The sequence below is a fragment of the Molothrus ater genome, chromosome 22 (genome assembly GCF_012460135.2).
Source record: "Molothrus ater isolate BHLD 08-10-18 breed brown headed cowbird chromosome 22, BPBGC_Mater_1.1, whole genome shotgun sequence".
Lineage (NCBI taxonomy): Eukaryota > Metazoa > Chordata > Aves > Passeriformes > Icteridae > Molothrus > Molothrus ater.
The window spans coordinates 5,053,942-5,075,222 of record NC_050499.2 but is presented as its reverse complement, the minus strand read 5'-3'; the positions used below and the strand labels follow the sequence as shown (position 1 = coordinate 5,075,222).

General features: G+C 45.8%; 2 long non-coding RNA genes across 2 annotated transcripts in view; both read right to left on the bottom strand.

Moving 5' to 3' along the window:
* Positions 1 to 1,395: 1,395 nt before the first annotated feature.
* On the bottom strand, positions 1,396 to 9,192 carry LOC118695665 (uncharacterized). Its single transcript, XR_004981569.2, has 2 exons — positions 8,946 to 9,192; positions 1,396 to 1,929 (listed from the first exon to the last, which is right to left on the bottom strand). It is a non-coding gene; the product is annotated as an uncharacterized LOC118695665 (long non-coding RNA).
* A 4,933-nt stretch (positions 9,193 to 14,125) lies between these two features.
* The window catches only part of LOC118695783 (uncharacterized), an 83,540-nt gene continuing 76,384 nt past the window's right edge, over positions 14,126 to 21,281 (bottom strand). The window contains exons 9-10 of the long non-coding RNA XR_004981584.2: positions 15,529 to 15,607; positions 14,126 to 14,915 (exon numbers count right to left, since the gene is read on the bottom strand). This is a non-coding gene — a long non-coding RNA (uncharacterized LOC118695783). The remainder of the gene's footprint in view (positions 14,916 to 15,528; positions 15,608 to 21,281) is intronic.

Here is a 21,281-nt window from a genome sequence, read left to right as displayed (position 1 = left end):
ATATAATATAATATAATATAATATATGATATATTATATATTATATATTATTGATAATATATAATATATCATATATTATATATTATCTATAATATATAATGAGGGGCCATCACATGTGAACAAAACACACTCAGATATTTCTAAGATCTTGATTTCTTAGCTATGCTTTACAACAATGTGCTGTTTTCCAGCAGCCTCATCCATCCCAACCTGCAGAGGAATTCAGAATATTTCGTCTTTTTTTTTTTTTTTTTAATTATTCCTGAGATGACAACATTTTTTGTTTCTTTTCGGGGTATTGAAACCAAAAATGAGATTTCTTTTTTTTTTTTTTTTCAAAAATAAGAAGGGGAGGTTTCACACAGCACGTGCTAAAGGAACAAAACTTCTCCCTCGACATCTGTCCCTGAACAACAGAGGAGACCTTGGTTTCATATCTCAGCTGAAGAGATAAATGTGGAAACACCTCCCCCCTGTCCCAGCGCAGCGTCAGGGACTGGGACAGATCCCTCAGGACAGAGAACTGCTGGAGGCTCTGCTTTTGCCACTGGAGTCTCCTCTCCCTCCCATCTCCCAGAGAATTCACAGACCCTCCACACAACGGAGAGAGGCTGTGCTTTGGTGGGCTGGAATCTGGAGAAAATTCCTCCTAAAATGTCCCAAAATAGAGGCTGGGGAACAGGAGCAATTGATTGATTGATTGATTGATTGATTGATTTGCCTTTTCAGTGCCAGCTCGTGTGCCATGGCTTAAGGAAAAGGAGAATTTGCCTGCCTGAGGAATATGGGGCCTTCAGCTCCTTGTTGAATACTTTTAGCAATTGAACCAAAATGTTGTGTTTCTTCTGGGTTTTGATCACTGTTTTTAAGCTGTCTGTTCATAGATTCCTAAAGGAATTGGATGCTGATGTAAGGACACCAAGAAGGACACCACTAATTCAAAACCAGGGCTTCCCTCCTGCTACAATTCTGCAGCAGCATCTTCCAAAATCCACATTATCCCCCAAAACTACACACAGAAGGTCAGGCCATGAGAAAAAGAGCAAAGGGGAATGAAGGAGAGCAGGAATTCTACCAAAGCTGTGCTGTTATCTCTGAATTATCCATCAAACGGGGGAGAGAAAAAAAATCCAGATTTCAGGATTTTTTTTTCCCTATTTGGGCCTTCAGCAGGGAGATGCAACAAGCAGATGGTGGTGGAGCGAAAACACAATTCAAAGGAAAGGCAGATTTGGTGTGTGAGGTGCTCCTCGAGCCCACCAACCCTGTTCCCAAGCATCCAAACCCCAGCAGGAACCAGCCCCAAGCCCTCCGTGCAGGGCAGGAGTTGCCCTGCAAGCCCTGGTGGGAAGGGGAGAAAGGGGTGAGCAAAAGAGACAAACACACGTCAAGGAACTGATTGACAGAGGTGCCATTTACTGGATTCCTCGTGGAAAACCAAGTTCTTTGCATGTTCAGACATGATACAAGCACACCAAAGCCAAAGCAAAGTCCAGTGATGAATTTGTGATCCTTCCCACACCTCGTGGGCTGTTCTGGAGGAGCTGGAATCCAGGTGGGTGCGACTTTATCCACAAAGGAGTTGGCGCACTGGGAGGACTCTTCTCAATCCTCAGCATTTCTGACGCTTCCCAGCATTTCTTGCAGAATCCACCCTCCAAGTGAAGCCACCAGCAGGGCAGTCAGGTGAGAAGGGGGCACCAGGCGCAGCTTCCAGGGCAAGTTCAGCTTCTTGAGGCAGCCAGAGGGAGCAGTTTGGAGGCTTCTCTCAGGGGCTGAGCTTCTCCTCCTTGCCCTTCTGTCCACCTTCCAGAGGGATGCAACAGCACAGAGCACCGGGGCTGGGTCAGGGTTGGTGCTTGGCAGGAGCAGCCATGGGATAAACTCAGTTTATTCAGCCAGAGCTCATCCACTCCTTGTCCCTCAGATCCTGCTGGTGAGGACAGCCCTGGCTGGAAGGGTGCACAGCAGAGCCCCTGCTCATCCTTCCATCCATCCCTCCCTCCCTCCCAGCCCCAAAAAAACCCAGACATTTCTATCAGATCCACCACCAGCCCACTGCTGAGACACCGCTGTAGGTGGAGCTCTGCGAGTCGAGGCAGCAAATAAAGGATTCTGGAAGTGTCAGACATTTCAGTCCAGGAGATTAGAGATTCATTGACTGCAGTGTGGGAAGCGCTGTTAAAGAAAAACAATTGCAAGCAGGCTCACCAAGGAAAGCAGAGATTCCTCTTTCGTCCTGGAAATTATACATATTTTTTTAAAATTGGTTGGAATGCCCTCATGTATTTCAAACACAGTGCCAGAGCATTGGGTAAGAACGACAGAAAAACAGAAGAGAAAAAATGAATCCCTTGTTCACAGAAGTACCAGGGGTTTCATTGTTACATGTGGGGTACACCAGAGGGGCTCCTGGCATGTCAGAACCTCATTCCCAACCAGGAAATTTCCAGAGAGGAAGAATTTGTGCTTAAAGAACAGCAGCCCTGCAAACCAGGAGACAGAAATATCTTGGTGTGCTTTGCTTCCTTGCCCAAAGCACTTTTGGGTGCCTTTGCCCCTCCTATTCCTTCCTTTTACCTTCTACAAGTGAGTCTCCACCTCTTTTTGGGCAGGGAAAAATCCATTTCCATGTTCTTTCTTGGAGCTTGGAGGTTTTTCCCCTCCATGCATAACAATAATCCCAAACTGTCAGATCTCACCCCACTGCAGCACTCGTGTGGGTACCCATGGAGTGAAAAGCACCAAAACTGTAACACAGGAGGAAAATTCAGTCTGGGCCCAGGGTAAAAACCAGAATTATTGCTGAATCCCAGACTGATGCACGGCCCCTTCTGTTATTTAAAGCAGGAGATTTTTAACTGGCTGGAAAAGTCAAATTTTCAGGCATTCCTTTGTTTGGCAGAGGGAAAAGGAACCCCAAATACATCAACCACAGAGGCAGAGAATGGGAGTTTGCAAATGCCCCTCGTGAACTTGGGGATGCATTCAGATCAAAGGATATGAGCAATGAGATATTCTGAATAATACAGAGAGATATTCTGAGCAATATCTGAATAACACAGAGAGATATTCTGAGCAATACCTGATGCCCCTAATTACTGGGAACGTGCCTCGCTGCGTTTTCCAGGATGGATCAATGCCCTGCAGGTCCTTGCCCACGGATCTGTGGATTGCCAACCTGGATTGAGCTCAGGAGCATCAGCAGCCGCTGATTCCAGGTAAAAAACTCATGAATCCAGAGGAAAAATGTATTTTCATGGCATGAGAGTTGTAGCCATCCTACTGAAGACCTAAAACAACTCCACAGATGACGATGGAGCTTTTCCCAGTTTGGTTTTGGCCTTGGAATGAGAGCCCAGGTTAAACCAGAGACCCCAAACCTCCTCTGAACTTGGCCACATGTTTCTCAATGCCCAAAAAAAAAGCTGGAACCAGCCAATCCAGAACCCAAATTAACTCTATAAAAAGGTCTTGGACTCCAGCAGCTCCAAATGCCAGCCCCATGCAATGAACCCAAGAGAGGCTCCTGGCTGAAAATTTGATTTTTTAAAAGGATCCCTCGTAACAGATCTGGCTTCTCCTCTGCTATTGACTAATATTGAAAATTCCAGCTATGCATATTCATTTCCTCTAAATACCTGATCCCCTTCCATGGAAAATATTATCCTGAGGAAGAGCCCAATTAAATTGTGCAACTCCTTGGTGTTACAGTATCAGGTGGGGAAGCAGCAGCAATGCTGGAAAACACAGGATCTTGGGGAAACCCCACGTGTTATTAGGTTTGATGAGATCCATTTTCTTGATGGCTTCTGAAAGATCTCCGTGCTAATTAGCTAAGAATACCACTGAATTATTTAATTATCTCTACTTTTGTGCCATGAAATATGTTGTCATATCACACTCTGTCTTGCCGTTGCTCTTCATAGTTAATGATGCCTTTGGAGTTGCTGATTTCCTTTGTTCTCCCTCTGCAAGTGGTTTTTGGTGGTGCTGGGGAAGGAGGGGAGAGCGCACAGGGGAGGCCAAGGCAAAAAAATCTCAGGTTTTAAAGAAATTTTGATGTGTGGGAAAATCTTTTACACATGCTCAGCTCCAGCTCCATGTGCCTGTCTCAAAGCTATATATTTATTGCTAATCCAACCAGGAATTCTTTCCAGAGGGGGAAAAAAAAAGAGGGAGAAAACACCATTTAAAAAAAAAAATTAAAAAATAGAAAATCGGCGAGGAAAGCTTTTTTTTTTTTTTTTTTAGCAAGGAAGAGGTAAATTATGATAATTACTCTGACTGGTAGGGTCCTTAAGCATTACTAATTAGCATTTATTGCCTGGATTATTGAAACAATGTGTGTGTTCCCAAGAGTGAGGAAGAACTGGGATGCTCTTTCCTTGGGAGCCCTGGGAAAAGGGCAGGGCAGCAGGAATGCGGCACAGTTGGCACCGAGGCTCCTCTCCAGCCTCGTGCAGAGCTGGAATTGTACCTTTGGGAAACCCACGCCTTGAACTCCTCAACCCTGCCTGCCTTCCCCCCGAGCTCCTCGCGGAGAAGGGAGCGAAATTTAGGGCGGAAAAAGGAGGAAAAATAAAATTCAGAACGGTTCGGAGGTGCGGATGAACGTGGGGTTCATGCTCTGGGAGTTGCAGGGTCTCCTGTTATTGCGGGGATTGCGCACAAACCTCCTATGAACAAGAATTTCATTGCTCTAAAAGCGCTGAGGCACGGCCAAGCGCTTCCTTAAAGGGTTAAAAAATCCAACAAAAAATAGGAATATAGTGGTATTTCCAACTGGCTCTGTGAAGAGCTTGCAATCAGATTTCGGCACAAACTGCATTTTAATATCGAGCATTTCTAATGTGATTTGGGTTCGGAATCAGAAATCGATCAGGAATTAATCAATCATCTAATCAGCACTGGCCACTGCTCAGCATCTCAACTGCAATTTGCTATCTGGCCCAATAAATCCTTAAGTACCTTGGAAATGATTCAGGGAAGAAAGGCAGTAAAAGTATTCTCCTTTTTTCTCCTTTTTTTTTTTCGTTTTTCTTTTTTTTTTTTTTTTTTCTGTTTTGTAGCTGCAGCACTGTGCAACTTTAGGTCCTGTTAAACCCCTGGAAATAAAAGAGCAACAATGGAAAACTGCAGAATGCCTCGGACCTTTTATTTTTACCTTTTCCTGCCACCAAACCCCTGTGCCTTTCAACTTGGGAGAGCAAGTTCCAACTCGGCCACAACGAGGTCAAAGTCACCGAGCTCAAAGCTCCACTTGCTGCTCAGACAGAACTCCCAGACACAGAGTTTTGCAAAAGTTACAAGATATATATACAATTTTTAAATAACTATATTTTAAAAAAAAATCCCACACCTCATTTGCTTCTCTTTCTCCTTCTTAATTATTTGCATCACATATTGCACAGAATATTTAGCAATGCTTTATATTAAATACGGTGGCAGCATATTGGATATACTTTTAATTGAAACTTGGTCCAGCCTGGTGGTTTTTATTTTAGTATTATTAGTCTTATTGAAAATTAGTCTTATTGATAAAGATCTTTAATTCTTAATAAGCTTCATTTATTCTATTTATTGATTAAATTAATGCCTAATATTTATTTTCTCTTCTATTTTCCTTGTAAGAGAAAAAAAAATCGTCTTTTCGTCCACAGATTCGGGGTTTTTTTAATAATGAAAACATAAAATAATGAAAACTGACGAAATTATTATCAGAAAAACTCTGTGACACTAAGAGAAGAAAGCCACAAAAAATAAACCCCGAGTGCAATATCCCTCCTTTTGTCTGCAGAAGGTAAAAATCGCTGCAGGAATCGTTCAGGATCGAGTTCTGTCTGCTCGAACAGAAGCGATTCCGGCCGGCGATTTCTGATTTACTGAGTTTGACCAGCGCTGACATTTCTGCAGCTCCGGGGCACGGCCGTGGCTGAAATCGCCCTGAACCTGCCCGGAATTTCTGTGCCCGGAATTCTGGAGCGGGAAGCAGCGAAAGGAGAAGGGTTGGGAGGGGGGGGACGGGACCGTTCTATTCCCTCCTTTTCTCCTCTCCTTTCCCCCTGGAAAATCACCCTGGGGGGGTAGCAGCGCAAAATTCTCTTATTTTCCATCTTATTTTCCATCTTATTTTCCATCTTATTTTCCATCCCTTCCTCTCATTTATTTTTAATTTTTCTTTTTTTTTTGGGGGGGGGCAGCTCTGCGCGCTCCCGCCGCGCCCGCGGCCGCTCTGTCCCTTTAAACTGATGCCTCCGGGCCAGTCCAGACTGGGAGCGACTGGAGCTGCTCCCAGTCGCGCTGCGCGCAGGGGCGCGGAGCCTCCGCGGGCTCCGTCCTCCCCCTTTTTCCCCCCCCTTCCCCTCCCCGCCCATTGTTTTGCCGCAGCCCCGCGCAACCCCCGCCCCGCACCGCGCAAAAACCAGCGCGGACACAATAGCGACCCCCGGGGAGGGGACAGCGGGGACATCGCGGGGGGTTCCCAACGCGGGGACCCCCCCCCCGAGAAGCGCGGGATGCGCGGGGATGCGCGGGGATGCGCGGGGGACCCATCCCAGCCTCGCAGACAAAGCGCTGCCCCATTCCCTCCTGGCGGAGCGGGGAAAAAATTGAGATTAAAAGCATCGGGAAAGGGTAAAAAGAAGCCCGGAAAAGCGAATTTTTGCGGGTGTGGTAATGGCCGGACAAAGGTGCGGGGCTCCAGCGCTCCCGGTTGCGATTTACGCCAGGTAACAGAAAATAAATGCGGTTACCAAGCAGGTAGCAGCAAATAAATGCGTCTCGCTTTGGGATTAAACAACATTTGGAATAATATGGAAAATCAGAAGGACGAGGCTTTCTTGGCGTTTTTTTTTTTTCGGAGGTAAAACGCTCAGTGTAATTACAGTGGCAAGAAAAAGCAGCTAAAATTCATTAAAAAAAAAAAAAAATCAAAATCAAACAAGCAACCTTTTCCAGTTCAATAACTGTTAAACAACAGGAACCAGCAAACGTATCCTAAAGCTCTCAAATACCAAAATGTTACACCGTCAATTCATTTTTGGTGCATCGTTTTAAGTTCAAGCATTTGCATTCAAATATCAAACAGGAATTCGGTGCCATAACAAGGTACAGTAGCTTCATTATAAATTGCCTGGCAGAACAGAGATAAGAAATACAGTTCCAACCATAATTAATTTTACAGCAACATAAAAAAAAAATCTAATAAAGAAAAAACAGCAGCAGCAGGAAACATTTTGGACATTTCTGATTCATCATTTACATATCATATTGCCCGGAAAAGCAGCAAAGCTGGAAGTTCTAGAAAAGGACTCAAAGAAAACTTCAGCATTTCTTTTTACTTCCCGACCATTAATACATGCAACCATTTTATTCTGCACTTTATTTTCCCAACCTATAAAACCCAACCCCGTCTCCTGGCTTTTTTTTAATTTTTATTAATTTTTTTCTCTCTCCTTTTTTTTTTTTAATTTTTTTTTATCCTTTTTTTTTTTTTCTTTTTTTTCCCCCCCTTTGGTGTGTCCATAGAGCACATTTCCAAGATTAATCGTTCAGTTTTAAACTTGGAAGCATGAGGCATGCTGGGATTTCAGCTGAGGTCAAGCACCAATGTACCGAGCTGTTACTGTTACGCTCTCAGGGTACTCTGTGTTGCTCTCAAGAAGGAGGGTGGGGGGTGGAAAGGCAAAAAAGAAAAAAAAATAAAAATAAAATCAAAATTCAGATGCTCTATGCAGTGGCCTGCAGCAAAAAAAAAAAAACAACCCCAAAATCTCCCTGTTTTACCACAGGCGTGATATTAATATTCCTCCATATTGGAATATCTGTATTTATGGTTTGATTTGCTTCTATTAATGAATAGGTCTGAGGATCGCCATGCACACCTCAAGAACTGTATTTACATGCATCCGTATCATGTATATCTTATCTACACACGCATATATAATAATCACCCTGTGTGTACACACATACACCCCCATATCTAGATCAGCTGGAAAATTATCTCGTGAATATATACACACACATTAAAAAGGGAAAAAAAATATATTACAAGAAAAATCTCAGCGGTACGAACGCTGATTTTAAATCGATTTTTATACAGAAAATGGCCATAACCACCGCCCTACATCAGCCGATGGAGGCTAAGGAGGAGAAATAGACTTATTTTTCCTTAAAAGGTCTCTAAACACTATTGTATGTGTGTGTATACGGCTCTAAATATCCACACCCGCGCTCACACATATACACATAGAGAGAGGATATATTTCTAAAATAAAATAAAGATGTCAAAGCACAACTCACAGCTCCCAAGAGCCTAACCCGTGGATTTAAAAGCTAAACATCACAAGTTAGGGTCTCAGGGATTGAGAGGGGCGCAACAAACTAGTCCTTGCAAAAAAAAAAAAAAAAAATTAAAAAAAAATACCAAAACCAACGGGGATCAAAAAATAAGAATCATTTAAAAAAAAAAGATCAAAAGGAGAAAGAGGAAAAGAATAGCAGGCAAGTTCAATTCATGGCTCAAGATTACAAAACAGGACACACAGGTGGAAGGAAAGAGCTTCTCTAAGGACCCTCTGTCGAGAGAATACATTCCATTTTTAATCGTTTATACAAAAAAAAAAAAAATAATAATAATAATAATAATGACATGGCGCGGCAGGTTCCTTACAGCTCCCAACAAGGTCGCTTGCGACAAATACACGAAAAGTCTCCGCATTTAAATAACGAAGAGGAAGTTTGGGGCAGTGACGGAATTATTTTCATTGTTTCAACGAGAAGGAATGCAGAAATAAGAGCAGGAATCCGCAGGCTCGCTCCCGGCCCCTGGCACAAAGCGTGCAGCAGCAGCAGCAGCAGCAAGGCGCTGCCTCCCCGCCCCCTCCGCCAGCCCCGGGGATGGAGAAGAACCCCGAGCAGCCACAAAAGCAGGTAGGAACTCACCGTTCGGAAGCGGGGGAGGCTCCGGTCGGCGGCGGCGGGAAGGGCCGGGGGGGCCGGGGCAGTGCCCGCACCAGGCTGGGTGCCCGGCGGGGTTTGACACCCGAGCGGGTGCGAGCGTGCGGTGTGTGCGCAGCCAGGGAGGGAGGGAGCGGCCGAGGGAGGGCGGGTGTGTGCAGCTGGGCAAGCCGCTTGCATTTTTAAAACATCTCTTTCTTTTTTCTTTTTTTTTTTTTTTTTTTTTCCCTCTCTCTCTCTCTCTCTCTGTCTCCCTATTTTTTTTTTTTTTTTGGAGGTTAAAAAAAATAAAAAAAATTAAAAATAAAGAGGCGGTGAGCTGGTGGTGGTGGTGGGGGGGGGGTTGGTTGGGGTTGGGGTTAGGGGGGTGGGGGGAGGAAAGGAAAAGGAACCGAATTCCTCCGCAGCTCCTCTCGCCCGCCGCCCTCCGCGCTGCCCGGCAATGCCGCTGCCGCCGCTGCTGTTGTTATTATTATTATGATGAAGAGACGGGGCTGGGGGGCTGCGGGAGCCGGGGCCAGCCCGGTGCCGGAGCGAGCCCCAGACTGTCAGCGGGGAGGAGGAGGAGGAGGAGGAGGAGGAGGAGGAGGAGGAGGTGGAGGAGGAGGAGGAGGAGGAGGGAGGAAGGGCGCGGGCAGCAGCGCCGCAGCCCCGGCCGCCCTCCCCTGCCAGCCGCCGGCCGGGGCTTCAAAGGAAAACCTGGAGAAAAAGCCGCTCGCCGGGAGAGGAGGGTGCACACACAGCACACGGCACACACGCACACAAAGGGACTCCATCCTGCACCGACTCCTCTCTCCGAGCACCTTGTGCACCCCCAGCCAATGGAAATTTACGCCGGCCATAACCCAGAGCAGGATTTCGTCCCCAGCTTGCCACCTCCTTCCCTCCGCGCTTCTCCCCCTTCCCTCCCTCCCTCCCTCCCTTTCCTCCCTCTCTCCCCCCCCCTCCACCCCCCCGCCCAAATAAATAATACGGATCCGCACCCTCCACCCAGCTCTGGAACCGCTTCAGGCCCAGCGGCATAAGCGGGGAGAAGCCGAAACGTTCCGGAGGGCCCGAGGTTAAAAATGCAAAATATCCGGCGCTGCCGAAGGCAGCTCCCCCCCGGCCCCGGCCCCGCCGCCGCCCGGCCGGGGGCAGCGGTAACAGGCACCATTACGGAACCATCATCATCATCATCATTCACTCCGTCCTTTTCTCACCTCAGGAGTCTGAGCCCATTCACCAAAGTCCTTCCTCGTCCAGGAGCTCAAATATTTTCTTTTTTTTTTTTTCCTGTTTTTTTTTTTTTTTTCCTCCTTCTGGATCAGCCAGTCCCGACATCATTAAACTATAGTCCTCCTCTTCCTCCTCCTTCCTTCTCCCCCTCTCTGTCTCCCCCTCTCTCTCTCTCTCTCTCTCTCTTTTTTTTTTTAATTTCAAAAAGGGGGAGTGGGGGGGTGGCTGGGGGGTGTGGGGGGGAAGCAGACATAGCTGCATGAAGTGGCTGCCTTTTCGAAAGCACATTTAATCTTTCCTGGCTCCCCTAGGCTTCGATGAATTAGAAGGGAAAGGAGAGGAGAGGGGGAAAGAAAAAATCCAGGCAAGGGAGGCTGTTGAGGGACAGCAAGCATCAGGCTCAAATCAACGACCAGATGAAAATGTACTAGACCACACTGCCCCCTCTCTTCCTCTCGCTCTGTCTCCTTCCCTCTCACACACTCTCACTCCTGGAAAGCTTCAGTGTCTGGTTACAGACTCTTTTGGATCCTTCCCCCCGCTCCCCACCCTCGCCCTTTGCCAACTATCCTAGAGATTCCTTGCATGCCTACTTAAATCTTTAACAGAATAAGGACCCGGCTCCCCCCCGCACGCTCTCACACTCTCACACACTCCACTGCCGGTCACCCTTTCCCAATAATCCCTTAAGCCGCCGGGAGAAACTCTCCGGCGCATCCCCTCCGCATCCCCGGCCCCGCCGCATCCCCGCCGGGTACCAGCCCCGGGACCCCGCTCGCCGCCGCCTTCCCGAGGGGGTGCAGGGGGCTGAAAGGGGGAGCAGAGGGGCTGCAGCCTCGCATCCCCGCGGCTGGCGGTGGATTTGAAAACAATAAAATCCAGCGCTGGCTCCGGCGGGTGCCCCCCGCTCCCCCCCGTCCGCAGCCGCCCGTGGAAATCGCACGCCCCACGTCTGCAGTGAGGCAGGCAGACTGCCTGGCTCATGCCCGTGATGACTTTAGAGCTGACAACCTCCTCTCCTCGACCCCCCCTTCCCCTCCACACCCACCCCTGCGCTCAATGGCAGCGCTGCTGCCTCTCGCACCAGACTATATTTGCAATATGTGCTAATTTACCAGCTATATGCCCTTGGATTTTAAAATGAACTCATCAGTCAATGTTTCTAGTAGCGATGCTCCCTCTCTCTCCCTCTCACACACCCTCCGCTGCAGACATGTTACTCATTCTGCAAGCATTTCCTCCCCGAATGTCCGTCAGACGCATATACACTTCATTGATCAAACCAAATCCCCTGATAACAATAAATAATAATACAGACAGTTAACATCAGCGGGGAGTGGAGCGGGGGGGGCGCGGGGGGAGAGACAAAGATGACGACTAAATCTGCATTGTGCTTTAGGAGCCGAGCCCTGCCTTTCCCAGGGATGCTCCGCACAATGCAGAGCACAGGTAGCCCCAAAACCGAGCTCACGCCTCACCCTGGGACCTTGCCCGGACCCCCCCTTTGCCCAAACCTCGGGGGTGGTGATGTCTAATACCTGAACCCACACAGGCTTCAAAAGGTGCTTGTAGGAACAGAAGAGAAGGTGGTGCTGGCTGTGGAGGAGAGGAAGCACCTCACGAAAAATACAGCGACAAATGCGGGCAGTTTCTTTGTTAGGCTGAGCACCGCACAGACGCTCAGGAATTAAGGGTACCCGGGCACCCAAAGGCACCAGGACTGCCAGAAACACCTCCCAGCTCCCCCTGAAATCCCTTTTCTTTGTACCGAAGGCAGGGAGCACCTATGCAAGAAGCCAGGTTGGGAAGAAGGGCTGTTAAACATCCCCCTGTTACATGTGCCGGGTGTTTCAAGGGCTTTAGGGCTGCCCTGGCTTTATTTCCCTCTTTCCTGGGGCTGAAACAGGGGAGGCAGGAGATTGGGATTGCCCCTTGGGATTTTGGCTGCTTAGGCAGCTTGTGTGGGTCTGGCACAGAGAAAGTGGCTGCAGTGTGAGTGTTCGGGAAGTTGGGGAGGGTGGGGCTATCTAGAAATCTTTGACTCACTGGGGTAACTCCCTGAGCACAGGAATCAAATTCTTGCTCCAAGCAAACTGCGTTTTATGAGCACCAGCCTCAGAATGAATTTCTGCATGCACACAGAGCTGGGGACAGCTAAAATAAACGCATGGAAATAAATATGGAGTCCCTAATTAAATCATTGGGTGCAATGCAGAAGCCTCTGGGTGATGGAAGAGGTGGGATTATGCAGCAAAGTCGGTTTGGGAATCCACAGATACAAATTTTCTTATTTATACTGGCATAATCCTGATTGGCATCAGCCTAGACAGGGGAAGAATCACACCTGCGTCCTGAAGGATCTAATCTTTGGGAGAAGTGCTCTGGATGAGTGACTGTATCTGCCAACCATCCTTTCACTCCCTTTGAGTCCCTCACCACCCTGCAAGATTCCCCCGTCACACAGAGCATTTCACATCCATTGTCTCCTTATCTCCCTGCCAATAAAAAAAAAAAATGTTTGATTTTTTTTTTTTCCCAAAGTTTTGTAGCAAACACATAATTTCTTTACACACTTTAGCCAAGCCTTTGGAGGATACTTATTTCAAGCAGTTAACACCTGACCCCAATTTTTGTGGGTAATTAGTGAGCTAGATAACCACACAAAGTGGGTAATTATTTAGTACCCAAGGGTACTGTACAAGAGGGTAGAGGCTGGCGGTGTTAACAAAAGCACATCCCTAATTATTGTCTCCATCCCGATGTTTTAAGAATAGTTACTTCCACCTAATGATCCATGATAAATCAGTAAACTCTTCGATGGGATAACCAAGGGCAGGGAGGGAGGGCAAACCAACAGAAGGCACAACTTCAATTTCTGTGCAAACTCCAAGGAAGAGAGAGGAATCCCCTTGGAGAAGGCGAGACTGGAAGTGCCTGCTCTGGGACAGCCTGAAAACCATCCCTAAAAGCCACCAGGGTGGTTGGGAAGGGTGAAAAATCACTTTAAAGCTGTGCAAATGGGGTGTTCTGTGTCTGGGGAGGGTCAGAAATGCCCAGGGAGTTGCACTAGGCGGGAAAAAAAAATATGTTTGATGAATTTCAATTATCCATCACTGCCAATATCTATGTTGCATTTTTCCCATGGAAAATGCTGCATCCTCAGGAGGATTGTCCTCAAATTTGAGAAGGGAGAAATGGGATATGAAATATTTAATATTAAATTTATATATATACATATAATATATATAAATATATAAAATGTATATATGTATAAAATATATATAAAAATTATATATAATTTTCATATATAAATTATATATAAATATATATACACACACATATATATACACACATATATATACATAAATTACATATATATAATTTATATAAAATATATATATATACACACATATATATACATAAATTACATATATATAATTATATATAAATATATATACACACATATATATATATATAAAATATATATATATATAAAATTTCTTAAGATTTGAGGTTTCACCCTGAAATCTGGCAAATTTTGAAATACATCAGTTACTAAGTGATGGAGCTGTAGGAATATTTGAAATATTGAAATATTTGCAATATTGAAAACAGAAGCTAAACAATATTCAGTAGTTAAATCCACACAAATATCCCCAAGGCAGGGGTCAGAGGAGGGTGCCACACTGGTTTTGGTGACAGGAAAAGGAAAGTAAAACTCAAGTTCCACCTCAGCCTGAGGAAGAATTCCCCACATGGAGGCGGCAGAGCCTGAACAGCCCAGGGAGGTTTTGGTTCCCCCTGTCCTGGAGCCACCCCAGCCCCACCTGGCTGTGTCCCCGTGTCCCTGCTCCAGGTGACCCTGCCTGGCCAGGGCCGTTGGGCTGGGCCATCTCCAGAGCTCCCTTCCCACCCCAAATGCTCTGGGATTCTGTGAGAAAAAAAAATAAAAATAAATAAAATTGTTTTAATCAGCAGCAGCAGCACATGATAAAGAAGAGTTTGCTGGAAATGGATCCATGGAACAGGAGCGCTCCCATCCCCTGCCCACCGCCTGAGCACTTCACACTCACTTAAGGACATCCTCAACCAGGACATTAGGCTCAGAGGAAAAGCACTTTCCTCTTTTAATTGCTTTTATGAATCACCACCGACATCCAGACACTTCATTTACTGGAGTCCAGCAACCCCGTTTTGCAAACACTCAAATTCCAAAATGGTAAAGGCCTGGCAAAAATAATAAGATAAAAATAATAATAAAATAAAAATAATAATAAAATAAAAATAATAATAAAATAAAAAATAATAATAAAATTAAAATAAAAATAAAAATAAATAGAGGCGTCATTCTGTTTGGTTTGATCCCAGCTTTGCATTTAACTCAACTTGCTGCTCTGGGCCAGGCACTGCACAAAAAAGCCACAACTGGTAGCATCACCTGGCCCTGTGAGCACCAGGAATTCAAAATTTAAACAGAGAAAGTTTCAGGGGTTTCCACAACTTCTCATATTTCTCTATTGTTCAGTGGTTTGTTGGGTTTGGGTTTTGTTTTTTTTTTTCTGGAGTGAAATAACCACAACAGAAAGAGGCCTGAAAATTGTTCTCATATTTAAAAAGGGGCCAAGTCTCTGCAGTCCATTTATAAATAAATATAAATAAAATTGGTATCCCCCCCGCTAATCCTCTCAGGGACATGGCTTGCAGGAAATTCTTGCAGAGAAAGTTTGCAGAGAGAAGCTGGAAAACAGAAAGGAAGAATGAATTTAATCATGGAGACAGGATCAAAGGGAGGAGAGACCTTGGCAGGTGCTGTTGTAGCAGAAATAGAGTAAACACAAACTATTATAATTTTTTTTCCCCTCAGATCAATTGGAATTAGCAATTCAAAGGGGAAGACACACAGGAGAAGGGATGTTCAGCCAGGGAGGAAGCTTTAGGGACTTTAGCATTAAATATAAAACCTTGAGGCCTTTTTGAGAGCAGTCAATAACTTCACTCTGGGCAGAGTGAACAGAAATCATTTAGGAAATATCTTTAAAATAATGCTTACAGCTCAGCTGTAAGGACAGCGTACATGAGAATAGTTTCCAAATTGATAAAATATCTGCAGGGGAGTAGAAAACATTCAGTAATAGAAATTAAGAATTGAAATGATGCGAGGAAAGGTGAAATTCAGAGTGGAAAGCAAAACTGGGCAAAGTTGTCATGATTTGGACATTTCCAGAATGGTGACCTTGCCAACCAAAAACTTCTAATTTGAGTCCCACTGTTTTGCAGATCAACTCCACACCGAATCACTGATAAAAATCAATATTCTGCAAAACTACAGAACCATCAGGACAACACTTACCCCATCCCTGGAGGCTTGGGAGCCCTTGGAAGAAGCTGCAGTGTCCACATCGCTTTTGTCACCCTCCTCCGATCCCCTGCTCTTCAACAGAGAGGACAGAGGGTGGTTCAAAATCATCCCAGTCCCATTTCACCACCTCCAAATCCTTTTCACCCAGCAGCACCTTTCCCCTCCAAACCAACAGATTTTGCATTGAAAAGTGGTGCTTGGATTTCCCCCTCACCCTTCAGTTCTGCCAACGGGCTCTCCCTGAGCCCCAACCCCACCCTTCCCTGGATAATGGGGAAAAATTGAAATAATAAAGGTGAGAAAGGCATAAAACGATTGGATTTAAAGGTGGCAAAGCGAGGGGAAAGGAAAATGGAGTCTCTGTGGCTCTGGGCACGGGGAGCCAGGTCTGGAGAGGGACGTGACAGACAGGATGAGTGCCAGGACTGCTGGGGGCCTGCAGACCCTGCTCAGTGTCTGTGGCAGGAGCAGCAGCTCCCGCTGCCCCTCTGCCCTCCTGCATCGCCGCCCTGCAGGCTCTGCTCCACCCCAAACTCGCAGCTCCTCCTGCCCACAATGCACAGAGACAGCCTCAACGCTTCCAGGAGACGCAACGTGGAGAAAACAGGCAGAAAAATCTGAATTTCAGCTCATTCGCTACACTAACGAATCACCTTACTTGGGATTTTTAATGTGCTGTGATAACGGTCTCGAGTCGGTTGCACAAAAATAGTTTTGGGTGATAAATCTTATCAGTGTAAAGCTAAAAGAGGTGTCAGCACAGAGGCAGCCCATCAGAGACATTTCTTCCCAGCGTGATCCTTGCAATTCCAACGTGAGTGCCTCTGAACAGCTCACTCAGGATCAGCTCCTCTGCCTTCACAGCTCCCTCAGGAGGAGCAGGGACCTCTGTTTTATAGGCAGGGAGAAGAACCAAAGGAAAATAAGTGACTCATCCCAGACCCCACAGGGAGTCCACAGCAGAACTTCTGGGCCTGCACCGAGGGCTTGACAAAGAAAAATAAATGGTTTCACTCTAAAGGTAGGACCTGTGCAGCCTTTGCCCATCGATAATAAAACGAGACAAGCCCCACGAGCAAGGAACAAAATTAAAATGCCAACCTTCATTCACCTGGTATCTCCAGGAAACCCAAACTCGTGTTTCCCGCAGGAAACACCAATTCCCAGAGAAACCCCTCCCAAAGCCACCCTCACCTGGCATCATTCAGCACCAGCCCCTCCTTGTCACTGTTTGACCCACACGGGTGGTCCCGCGTGGAGCCAAGTGCAGCAGCAGCAGCCCCCAAGTGCTTATTTGATCACTTTCCTGCTTAATTGCCAGTTTTAATTACTCGCATGGCAACAACAAGAAGTCAATCTGGCAACGGAAATCCATTCTTTGAACAACTTCTGCCTCTTCCCTCAGACACAAACTATTGCTCTATAAGCTATTCCTGATTAACAAGGGGCCCTCGTGGGAAAGCCACTGGGTTTCATTTCCTTCAGCTGACAGCCCCAAGTCCCTAAAATCCAAGGGCAGAAGAACCTTTATTTTATGGTGGCAAGATGACACTGGTTTTCCCCTTGCCATTTTCCTTCAGGAGGATGCATCAGCACTGCGTTTGCTCCTCCATGTGGTGGGATTTCTCAAATAAAAGCGTATGTTCGATATGTCTGAGCTTGGAAGCAGAGCTGCATTAGCCTGTTAACCATCCACGTTTGCTTCAGACTTGGCCAGCCACCTAGAAAACCTGCCAAGACCTCTCTGGCAGCATTTTCCTCACAGTTCCAGGAAAACATGGAATATTCAAAGAATTTCAGGGCCTCGTTTGTCACCACTCTCCTTGCCCACTTAGAGCTAAATCACAGGCAAATTGCTCTAATGCCCTATTAAAGATTTAAAAATGGTCTTCTCCAGACGAGGGTATCTGAGGACAAATCTCTGCTAATATATAATGCAAAAAGCCCTGTTCAGATGTGATGCAATGTGGCAGGAGGCAGGGAGGGAGCTGCTGCACAGCCCTGCAACTTCCCAAGGGAGTTCTGTCCTGTTTGGGGCTTTTAAAGCTCCCTCAGCCAGCCAGGCAAAGCAGAGATTGCTGTTGTGCTTGCTGTTATTCCACAAATGGCTGCGACCTGACAGAGGGCAGGCTTAGATGGGATATTTGGAATAAATTCTTCTCTATGAGGGTGGGGAGGCCCTGGAATGGATTTCCCAGAGAAGCTGTGGCTGCCCCTGGGTGCTTGGAAGCGTCCAAGGCCAGGTTGGAGCACCCTGGGATGGTGGAAGGTGTGGAATTAAATGATTTTTAAGGTCCCATCCAACCCAAACTATGAGGGAATTCTGAACCCATTGAGATTTCAGGGTAAGAAGGAAACGAAAAAGTGAATTTCCAGCAGAGCTCATCACTCCTGGGGCTGAAGGCAATGCTGTTGAAGAGCTGATCTAGGGACAGGGAGGTGACCAAAGGACATCGATTCCATACCCAAAATTCAGAGCAGGGAGGTGGCCAAAGGACATCGATTCCATACCCAAAATCCAGAGCAGAATCCATGGGAATGACACCTGGAGACATTTCCTTTGCAATTTAAACCAAGAGCCAGCTCCTCTAAAAGAGGAAGATCCTGAGGGAACAAAGTCACTCCTAACCAAGAGCAAACACTGGCACAGAGAAAAAAGCTTTAAATAATTTGGAGAGTGTTTTTTTTTTTTTTTCCTTAGAGAGAATAAAACCTCCTTGTGATTTCAGATGTCAAGCAGAGTTTTCTTGATTCCCAGCAATAATTTATGGATTAAACATTTTACCTCTTAAACATTTTACCCCAGACTCGAGTATGGATGGAGAGTTCCCTGTTGCTGACAGCTAAGCAATAATAAAAATTCATATAATACTATAAATAATACTATACATTATAAACTATATTTTCTTATATTATAAATTTATTGGGTTATATATTAATAATATAAGAAATAAATATGGTATTTCTGAGCAGTGATTTCTATCCTAAGACCTCCAACCAGCCCTGGTTCAGCAGCCTCACCACATCTCTACTAACATGGAATGCACTGGACACTGATTGTGGCTTTTCCATTAACACCTCCCCTGGTTAACTCCTCATTCAATAATTATTCTCACATGCAAATGAAGGCAAGCACGTGACTGAACTGTCTCAGGCCTCTTGGAAATTCAGTTCCTTTCCCATTTCAGAAGGGAAGGGCACTCTCTAAAATCAGCTGTAGATCTGCAGCAGAGAGCAGTGGAGCCTTCCCTTCCAATTTCCTTCCTGTTTTCCCTCCGTCCCTTCCAATTTATTTGTGTTTTCTCTTCTTCTCTTTCAATTTATTGTGTTTTCTCTTCTTCCCTTACAATTTCCTTCCTGTTCTCCCTTCCAATTTCCTTCCTGTTTTCCCTTCTTCCCTTCCAAATTCCTTTGGTTTTTCCTCCCTCACTTCCAATTTCCTTTCTGTTATCCCTTCTTCCCCTCCAGTTTCCTTTCCACTTTCGCTTCTTCTCTCCCAATATCCTTCCTATTTTCCTTTTCAAATTCCTTCATGTTTTCCCTTCCAAATTCCTTCCTGTTTCCCCTCTTCCCTTCCATTTTCCTTTGTTTTCCCTTCCTCCCTTTCAATTTCTTTCATATTTTCCTTTGCCTTCCATTCTCTTTTGTGTTTTCCCTTCTTCCCTTCCAAATTCTTTCCTGTTTCCCCTCTTCCCTTCCAATTTCCTTTCTGTTTTCCCTTCCAAAGTCCTTCCTGTTTTCCCTTCTTCCCTTCCAATTTCATGTTTTCCCTTCCCTTTCCATTTCTTTCATGTTTTCCCTTCCCTTCCATTTCCCTTTGTGTTTTCCCTTCTTCCCTTCCACTTCCCTTCCTGTTTTCCCGTCTCTCCCTCATTCTTTTTTTTGTCAAACCCCATCCTCCCCATCCTTTGTGGATGGAAATGCAGCTCCGAGGGGAAGCTGAGGCACCTGCCAGGCTGCAGACACCCCCTGGGCTGCTGTTTGTTGTCACAGGAGATGAGAGGCCACTTCAAACACAACCAAAACAAACTTCTCACTAAAGCCACACCAGCGCCATTAATCCCAGAATGGGTTTGACCTGCTGCTTGCAGCAATTCCTTAAATCTCCCTTAAGCTGAGGAGCACAAAGGGGCTGCCTGCACTGGCCTTGGGGACAGTAAAGAAATTATTTATTTATTTTTTATTGTGGTGACCCCAAATCTCACACCAGCCTGGGCTGTGCCCCACAAATCTGCAGCCAGGATGGCTTGGGAGTGACCTCACAAACTTCTGTGACTTCTGGTAGTGCCAGGCTTGCAGAAAATTCATTATTGGTAGTGCCAGGCTTACAGATAATTCATTTCTGGTAGTGCCAGGCTTGCAGAAAAGTCCTTTCTGGTAGTGCCAGGCCTACAGATAATTCAGTTCTGGTAGTGCTAGGCTTATAGGAAATTAATTTCTGGTAGTGCCAGGCTTGCAGATAATTCATTTCTGGTAGTGCCAGGCTTACAGAAAATTAATTTCTGGTAGTGCCAGGCTTGCAGATAATTCATTTCTGGTAGTGCCAGGCTCACAGATAATTCATTTCTGGTAGTGCCAGGCTCACAGGAAATTCATTTCTGGTAGTGCCAGGCTTACAGATAATTCATTTCTGGTAGTGCCAGGCTCACAGATAATTCATTTCTGGTAGTGCCAGGCTTACAGATAATTCATTTCTGGTAGTGCCAGGCTCACAGATAATTCATTTCTGGTAGTGCCAGGCTCACAGGAAATTCATTTCTGGTAGTGCCAGGCTTACAGATAATTCATTTCTGGTAGTGCCAGGCTCACAGATAATTCATTTCTGGTAGTGCCAGGCTTACAGATAATTCACTTCTGGTAGTGCCAGGCTCACAGATAATTCATTTCCTGAGGAGGAAAAAGGCCACAGCCCCTGTTTGGGCGCAGATCTGTGGCTGAGTGAGCTGGATTTTGTGCCCAGCCCTCCAGTGATGCTCCTTCTGGCCTTGTGTGTTGTTGCTCCCCTTCCTCTGCTCTCATTTGCACTGGACAGGAATTACCCAGTGCCACACATTCGAAAATTGCCATGAACACTGCAGGACTGCAGCCGTGAGAAGGGCAAACGTCCATCCCCCCTCATTTTTATTTCCCAATGGCAAATTCTGTGCTCAGTCCTTTGGAGGAGCCATCCACATCCATTCCCTCTTCACTTTTATTTTCCAGTAGGAATTTCTGTGCTCAATCCTTTGGAGGAGCCATCCACATCCACTTCCCCCTTCATTTTTATTTCCTAGTGGGAAATTCTGTGCTCAATCCTTTGCAGGAGCCATCCACACCCATTTTCCCTTTCATTTTTACTTCCCAGTAGGAATTTCTGTGCTCAATCCTTTGCAGGAGCCATCCACACCCATTTCTCCCCTTCATTTTTATTTCCCAGCGGGAAATTCTCAGTCCTTTGGAGGAGCCATCCAAGGACTGGGCCACTCCAGACTTCCCCAACATTTTCCCCCAGAAGTGACCAGAATTAGCAGCTTTGGACAGCCCAAATCTGTCCTTCCCACTGGATTTTCCCTGCTCTTGAGCTGCTGCTTTTCATTCCAAACCTTATGGAGCCTAAGCTCAGTTCCAAAGTTGTTACAATGAACGCCCATAATTCTGTGTATGGTTATTAAAAACACAAGTATCTAATCTGTTCTAGACTGGCAAAGTTCTCATTAACTTCTAAAAGCAATTAGTTTCCTTTTTTTTTTTTTTTAATTAAATAC